This window comes from Salmo salar, chromosome ssa22, assembly GCF_905237065.1.
Source record: "Salmo salar chromosome ssa22, Ssal_v3.1, whole genome shotgun sequence".
Classification (NCBI taxonomy): Eukaryota; Metazoa; Chordata; class Actinopteri; order Salmoniformes; family Salmonidae; genus Salmo; species Salmo salar.
Genome location: NC_059463.1, coordinates 11209290 through 11217243, shown reverse-complemented (window position 1 = coordinate 11217243; position 7954 = coordinate 11209290).

Here is a 7954-nt window from a genome sequence, read left to right as displayed (position 1 = left end):
AGTGAACAAAAGTATTTTATATGTTGTATAGATGAATAAAAACAAAACAGACTTTTAAAATAAAAATGTTTTACTACTGTAATGTCTGTTCCTCAGTTTTATATCACTGGTGTTACCGCCTTGAAAGTCTCTCGTTACATAAACTCAGAAAAAAAGAAAGGTCCTCTCACTGTCAACTGTGTTAATTTTCAGCAAATGTAACATGTGTAAATATTTGTATGAACATAAGATTCAACAACTGAGTCATAAACTAAACACGTTCCACAGAAATTGAATAATGTGTCCCTGAACAAGGGGGGGGGGTCAAAACAAAAGTAACAGTCAGTATCTGGTGTGGTCACCAGCTGCATTAACCTGTTAGGGCTAGGGGGCAGTATTGACACGGCCGGATAAAAAACGTACCCGATTTAATCTGGTTACTACTCCTGCCCAGTAACTAGAATATGCATATAATTATTGACTTTGGATAGAAAACACCCTAAAGTTTCTAAAACTGTTTGAATGGTGTCTGTGAGTATAACAGAACTCAAATGGCAGGCCAAAACCTGAGAAGATTCCATGCAGGAAGTGGCCTGTCTGACAAGTTGTGTTTCATCTTGGCTCTTTTTATTGAAGACTGAGGATCTTTGCTATAACGTGACACTTCCCACGGCTCCCATAGGCTCTCAGAGCCCGGGAAAAAGCTGAACGATATCGAGGCAGCCTCTGGCTGAAACACATTATAAGTGGCCGATCAGAGTACTATGGGCTTAGGCGCGTGCCCGAGTCGACCCCATGCTTTATTTTCTTGTGAGTATAACAGAACTCCTATGGCAGGCAAAAACCTGACAAGGTTTCATGCAGGAAGTGGCCTGTCTGACAAGGAGTCGTGCGTCTTGCATCTGTTTATTGAAGAGTAAGGATCTTAGCTGTAACGTGACAATTCCCAGGGCTCCAATAGGCTCTCAGAACCCGGGAAAAACCTGAACGATGACGAGGCAGCCTCTGGCTGAAACAGATTATCGCCTTAGCCAAGTGGCCGATCAGAGGACCATTGAATGAGGCACGTGCACGATTCGCCCCCGTGGAGAAATTTCATTCGGCTGTTTAGCTTATTGCAGATTCCCGGTCGGAATATTATCGCTTTTCTACGAGATAAATGGCATAAAAATTGGTTTTAAACAGCGGTTGACATGCTTCGAAGTACAGTAATGGAATATTTAGCAATTTTTTGTCACGCCATGCGCCATGCGCACGACCGTTATTTACCATTCGTATAGTGTCTAGAACGCACAAACAAAACAGAGGATATTTGGATATAACGATGGATTATTTGGGACCAAACCTACATTTGTTATTGAAGTAGAAGTCCTGGGAGTGCATTCTGACGAAGAACAGGAAAGGTAAGAACATTTTTCTTATAGGAAATAGGATTTTGGTGAAGGCTAATCTTGCCGGGTGTCTAAATAGCTAGCCGTGATGGCTGGGCTATGTACTTAGAATATTGCAAAATGTGCTTCATCCGAAAAGCTATTTTAAAATCGGACATATCGAGTGCATAGAGGAGTAATGTATCTATAATTCTTAAAATAATTGTTATGCTTTTTGTGAACGTTTATCGTGAGTAATTTAGCAAACTGTTAGTAAATTCCCCGGAAGTTTGCGGGGGGTATGCTTTTTCTGAACGTCACATGCTAATGTAAAAAGCTGTTTTTTGATATGAATATGAACTTGATTGAACAGACATGCATGTATTGTATAACATAATGTCCTAGGTGTGTCATCTGATGAAGATCATAAAAGGTTAGTGCTGCATTTAGCTGTGGTTTGGGTTTTTGTGACATTATATGCTAGCTTGAAAAATGGGTGTCTGATTATTTCTGGCTGGGCACTCTCCTGACATAATCTAATGTTTTGCTTTCGTTGTAAAGCCTTTTTGAAATCGGACAGTGTGGTTAGATTAAGGAGAGTCTTGTCTTTAAATAGCTGTAAAATAGTCATATGTTTGAGAAATTGAAGTAATAGTATTTCAAACGATTCAAAAATCGCGCCACTGAATTCAGGTGGCTGTTACGTAGGTGGGACGAATTCGTCCCGCCTTGCCCATAGAGGTTAACGAGAGTCTTGTCTTTAAAATGGTGTAAAATAGTCATATGTTTGAGAAATTGAAGTAATAGCATTTCTAAGGTATTTGAATAACGCGCCACAGGATTCCACTGGCTGTTACGTAGGTGGGACGATTTGGTGCCACCTACCCTAGAGAGGTTAAGTACTGCAGTGCATCTCCTCCTCATGGACTGCACCAGATTTGCCAGTTTTTGCTGTGAGATGTTACCCCACTCTTCTACCAAAGTACCTGCAAGTTCCCAGACATTTCTGGGGGGAATGGCCCTAGCCCTCACCCTCCGATCCAACAGGTCCCAGACGTGCTCAATGGGATTGAGATCCGGACTCTTCGCTGGCCATATTAGAACACTGACATTCCTGTCTTGCAGGAAATCATGCACAGATCGAGCAGTATGGCTGGTGGCATTGTCATGCTGGAGGGTCATGTCAGTAGGAAGGGTACCACATGAGGGAGGAGGATGTCTTCCCTGTAACGCACAGCGTTGAGATTGCCTGCAATGACAACAATCTCAGTCCGATGATGCTGTGACACACCGCCCCAGACCATGAACGACCCTCCACCTCCAAATCGATCCCGCTCCAGAGTACAGGCCTCGGTGTAAAGCTCATTCCTTCGACGATAAATGTGAATCTGACCATCACCCCGGTGAGACAAAACCGCGACTCGTCAGTGAAGAGCACTTTTTGCCAGTCCTGTCTGGTCAGCAATGGTGGGTTTGTGCCCATAGGTGACGTTGTTGCCGGTGATGTCTGGTGAGGACCTGCCTTACAACAGGTCTTCAAGCCCTCAGTCCAGCCTCTCTCAGCCTATTGCAGACAGTCTGAGCACTGATTTAGGGATTTGCGTTCCTGGTGTAACTTGGGCAATTGTTGTTGCCATCCTGTACCTGTCCTGCAGGTGTGATGTTCAGATGTACCGATCCTGTGCAGGTGTTGTTACACGTGGTCTGCCACTGCGAGGATGATCAGCTGTCCATCCTGTCTCCCTGTAGTGCTGTCTTAGGTGTCTCTCAGTACGGACATCGCAATTTATTGCCCTGGCTACATCTGCAGTCCTCATGCCTCCTTGCAGCATGCCTAAGGCATGTTCACGCAGATGATCAGGGACCCTGGGCATCTTTCTTTTGTTGTTTTTCAGAGTCAGTAGAAAGGCCTCTTTAGTGTCCTAAGTTTTCATAACTATGACCTTAATTGCCTACCGTCTGTAAGCTGTTAGTATCTTAAAGACTGTTCCACAGGTGCATGTTCATTAATTGTTTATGGTTCATTGAACAAGCATGGGAAACAGTGTTTAAACCCTTTACAATGAAGATCTGTGAAGTTATTTGGATTTTTAGGAATCATCTTTGAGAGACAGGGTCCTGAAAAAGGGACATTTCTTTTTTTGCTGAGTTTAGGTATACATGGATCTTGAGCATTCCCTCCAGTGGCAAGCTGTTATTGGGTGAGGGGTTCTATAGTAAAGAAAATGATTAGCTAATCACACCCTTTTAGTATGTCATAATTTTGCCTCTACGACATCCACAATTGTTACGGCAGTCGTCTCTCAGTCAAACTCTCTGTCGTGGATGTCCAAATTTCAAAGAGGTCTTCTCACATAACTAACTGTCCAGACCGAACCATTGGAGCTACAAACTAATATGGGTCACACTTTATTTGGATAGTCCAGATTTTCCATCAGTAGATGCTCTATAAATGACCATACTGTCTGTTGATAAGCAACTGCTTGCTAAGGTTATGGTTAGGTTTAGAGTAAGGGTTAGTGTAAGGGTTAAAGTTAGGGTAAGGGTTAAGTTTAGAGTTAGGATAAGGGTTGAGGTTCGATTTAGGGGTAGTATGTTGATAGTTCATTGAAATGTTACTGATAGTCTGTAGCGCATCTACAGATGGACTATCCAAACAAAGTGCTACCGGTGTCGGTTGTTCTGCTCTACACTGCACACAAGCTTCAGGGGAGTCATTTGAAGGTAACCCAGTAACGGGCTGTAAAAATGGCACAAAGTACATAGGGGGTAAAAAGTGCCACGAAAAATGTGACCAAACATGGACGCCTAAAAATATAGGACAGACACTTCAAAACCTTATTGCTTATGATACATTTTTTGACTGTCTGTTTTGCCATGTACAACTGTGTTATTCAACGCGTTTCTATGGGCTATAGCAGTAAAGGCCAAATTCAATGTTTCTTCAAATACATTTTGTATATATTTTTTTTTATACCTACAGGGGTCCTAAAATTCAAATTCAAATGGGTAAATTATTCATTTTTGGACCGTCTTAAAACAATTCTATATGTTAGCTTAGCAGATATTTCGATCTAAGGGCTTACACCTATACGAGTTAAGAAAATCCTTAATAACTTAAAATAGACTTCCCAAATCTGAATCTGAATACATTTCTCATTGGAGTTACTACTGGTGGCACAATGTTATCATAATGCCATATATGTTTATTTAGAATGGGGAATATAAAATACCATGCCCAAATGCCACCACAATTCAAAAAGGACCCAGAAATGATACACACTAGCTTTTTGAGTGTGCGAGTAAAACCTTCCAGTTATCTGGACAACTCTGATTCTCCACAGAGATTAGGCTACACCCATGATGAGATCAATTCAACCCACAGGAACCAAATACAGTGAGAAATAACACACCCAAAATGAAATGAAGCATGATTTATAATGGAAGGGAATATTTTATTTGTCCATGACAGATGTTGTACTTCTCTTTGAAGAATCATGGGTAGGAGGGTTTGTTGCTTCTCAGAGGAAACTGTTGAAGAAATTCCAAGATGCAGATAAAAAAGATTTCTTCCAAAACCTTGACAGTCTGTCTGAAACAGAAGAGAACCAATGCTGCAATGGCACTTACACCATGGCTACACCGGCTCCACGCCCAGTGGTGTACACTACTTAAGTAGTACTTTAAAGTATTTTTACTTATGTAGTTTTTTGGGTGTCTTTACTTTACTATTTATATTTTTGACAACTTTTACTCCACTACATTCCTAAAAAAAATACAGTTGATATCGGAAGTTTTCATACACTTAGGCTGGAGTCATTAAAACTCATTTTTCAACCACTTCACACATTTCTTGTTTACAAACTATAGTTTTGGCAAGTCAGTTAGGACATCTACTGTGTGCATGACAAGTAAGTTTTCCAACAATTATTTACAGACAGATTATTTCACTTATAATTCACTGTATCACAATTCCAGTGGGTCAGAAGTTTACATACACTAAGTTGACTGTGCCTTTAAACAGCTTGGAAAATTCCAGAAAATGATGTCATGGCCTCCAAAAGTCTGGTTTATCCTTGGGAGAAATTTCCAAATGCCTGAAGGTACCACGTTCATCTGTACAAACAATAGTATGCAAGTATACACACCATGGGACCACGCAGCCGTCATACCTCTCAGGAAGGAGACGCGTCCTGTCTCCTAGAGATGAATGTACGTTGGTGCGAAAAGTGCAAATCAATCCCAGAACAACAGCAAAGGACCTTGTGAAGATGCTGGAGGAAACAGGTACAAAAGTATCTATATCCACAGTAAAACTAGTCCTATATCAACATAACCTGAAAGGCCGCTCAGCAAGGAAGAAGCCACTGCTCCAAAACCGCCAGAAAAAAGCCAGACTACGGTTTGCAGCTGCACATGGGGACAAAGATCGTACTTTTTGGGGAAATGTCCTCTGGTCTGATGAAACAAAAATAGAACTGTTTGGCCATAATGACCATCATTCTGTTTGGAGGAAAAAGGGGGAGGCTTGCAAGCCAAAGAATACCATCCCAACCATGAAGCACGGGGTGGAGGCATCATGTTGTGGGGGTGCTTTGCTGCAGGAGGGACTGGTGCACTTCACAAAATAGATGGCATCATGAGGTAGGAAAATTATGTGGGTATATTGAAGCAACATCTCAAGACATCAGTCAGGAAGTTAAAGCTTGGCTGCAAATGGGTCTTCCAAATGGACAATGACCCCAAGCATACTTCCAAAGTTGTGGCAAAATGGCTTAAGGACAACAAAGTCAAGATATTGGAGGGGCCATCAGAAAGCCCTGACCTCAATCCTATAGAAAATGTATGGGCAGAACTGAAAAAGCATGTGCGAGCAAGGAGGCCTACAAACCTGACTCAGTTACACCTGTTCTGTCAGCAGGAATGGGCCGAAATTCACCCAACTTATTGTGGGAAGCTTGTGGAAGGCTACCTGAAATGTTTGACCCAAGTTAAACAATTTAAAGGCAATGCAACTAAATACTAATTGAGTGTATGTAAACTTCTGACCCACTGGGAATATGATGAAAGAAATTAAAGCTGAAATAAATCATTCTCTACTATTATTCAGAAATGTCACATTCTTAAAATAAAGTGGTGATCCTAACTGATCTAAGACAGGGAATTTTTACTAGGATTAAATGTCAGGAATTGCGAAAACTGAGTTTAAATGTATTTGGCTAAGGTGTATGTAAACTTCCGACTTCAACTGTACTTATTGGCTCACAGCATTTTAGCTTTTCATTTTTAATTAATATGTAAAAATGTCTAAAAACATATTTCCACTTTGACCTTATGGGATATTGTGTGTAGGCCAGTGACACAAAATCTCAATTTAATCCATTTTAAAATCAGGCTGTAACACAACAAAATGTGGAAAAAGTCAAGGGGTGTGAATACTTCCTGAATGCGCTGTATGTGTACATTTATTTTGCAACACTCGTGGACTCAACGTGGCCGGTGTAGTCAGGGTGTTAGAAACACAGACATGACAGCGATGCTACTCATCCACACATCCTCTTGTTCCTGCTTGCATCTTTGGCTGAGCATCCTTTCTATATGGTGGATGGAAACGAGCTGAAAACTCAATGTCTTCAAGATGTACTCCATTACATTTACATTATCCAGAGCGACTTACAGTTAGTGCATTCCTCCATTCATTCACTTCATCATATTACACATAACAGATTGAAAGTGTGCTTTTTGGGTATTGTGGAGCTTTTTTGTCATCCATAATGTGTTCCATATGATTTAACCATAAGCAGTGGGGCTTACGTCTCCAATATCTGCTCAAACTATATCCCACGTTTCCCAGCACAGATAACTAACCGCTGTGCTGGTCACTCCATCTAGATCACCACAGAAAACAGAATCAGAAACCCCATGGATGGTATCATATTCTTCCACTGCTACAGCACAGAGATAAACAAGTTTTGAAGCTACTCTAAGAGTCTCATGGGTCAGATTCATAGCCATATCCTCTCAGAGACACCTACGCATGCAGCTTTGACCAGACCATGGGCAGCTGAGACGGGAAAGAAAGCAGTGGATGATGTCTGAGAGTGACTTAGAGATTTTCAATTACATTGTGTGGGACTTTCTAGAATTGTCTGGGAACGGGAAAAGCACTTAGCACACTGGTCTGTCGGTGGAAAAGAGTGGGCTTCACAGAGAGATCTCGAGTGACCTCAAGCCTTGATCACAAGCCTTGGTCGTAAAAGCGGGGGGGGGGGCTGGTTCTAAGCTATATGGAATTGTTTTAAAATGATCATTTGGCTATTTGATTTTGAATTTGAAGACCCCTTTGAAGTATCAAAAAAATAAATATATATTCACTACATGGAACAACAGATAGTCCCCCCAAAAATCTAAAGGAAGTTTGTTCTGAATTGTCTATCCTATATCTAAGAAAGATCAGGAAACATTAGTTATTTTTTTTCACATCTATTTAACCCCTTATTTTTGTTACTGAACAGTTTCCATATATACTTCCATACATTATTGGAACTGGTACCAGGGGACCTTCAGACGAGTCTTGTGAGGCCTGTGGGCGTCCTAGAGAAAAA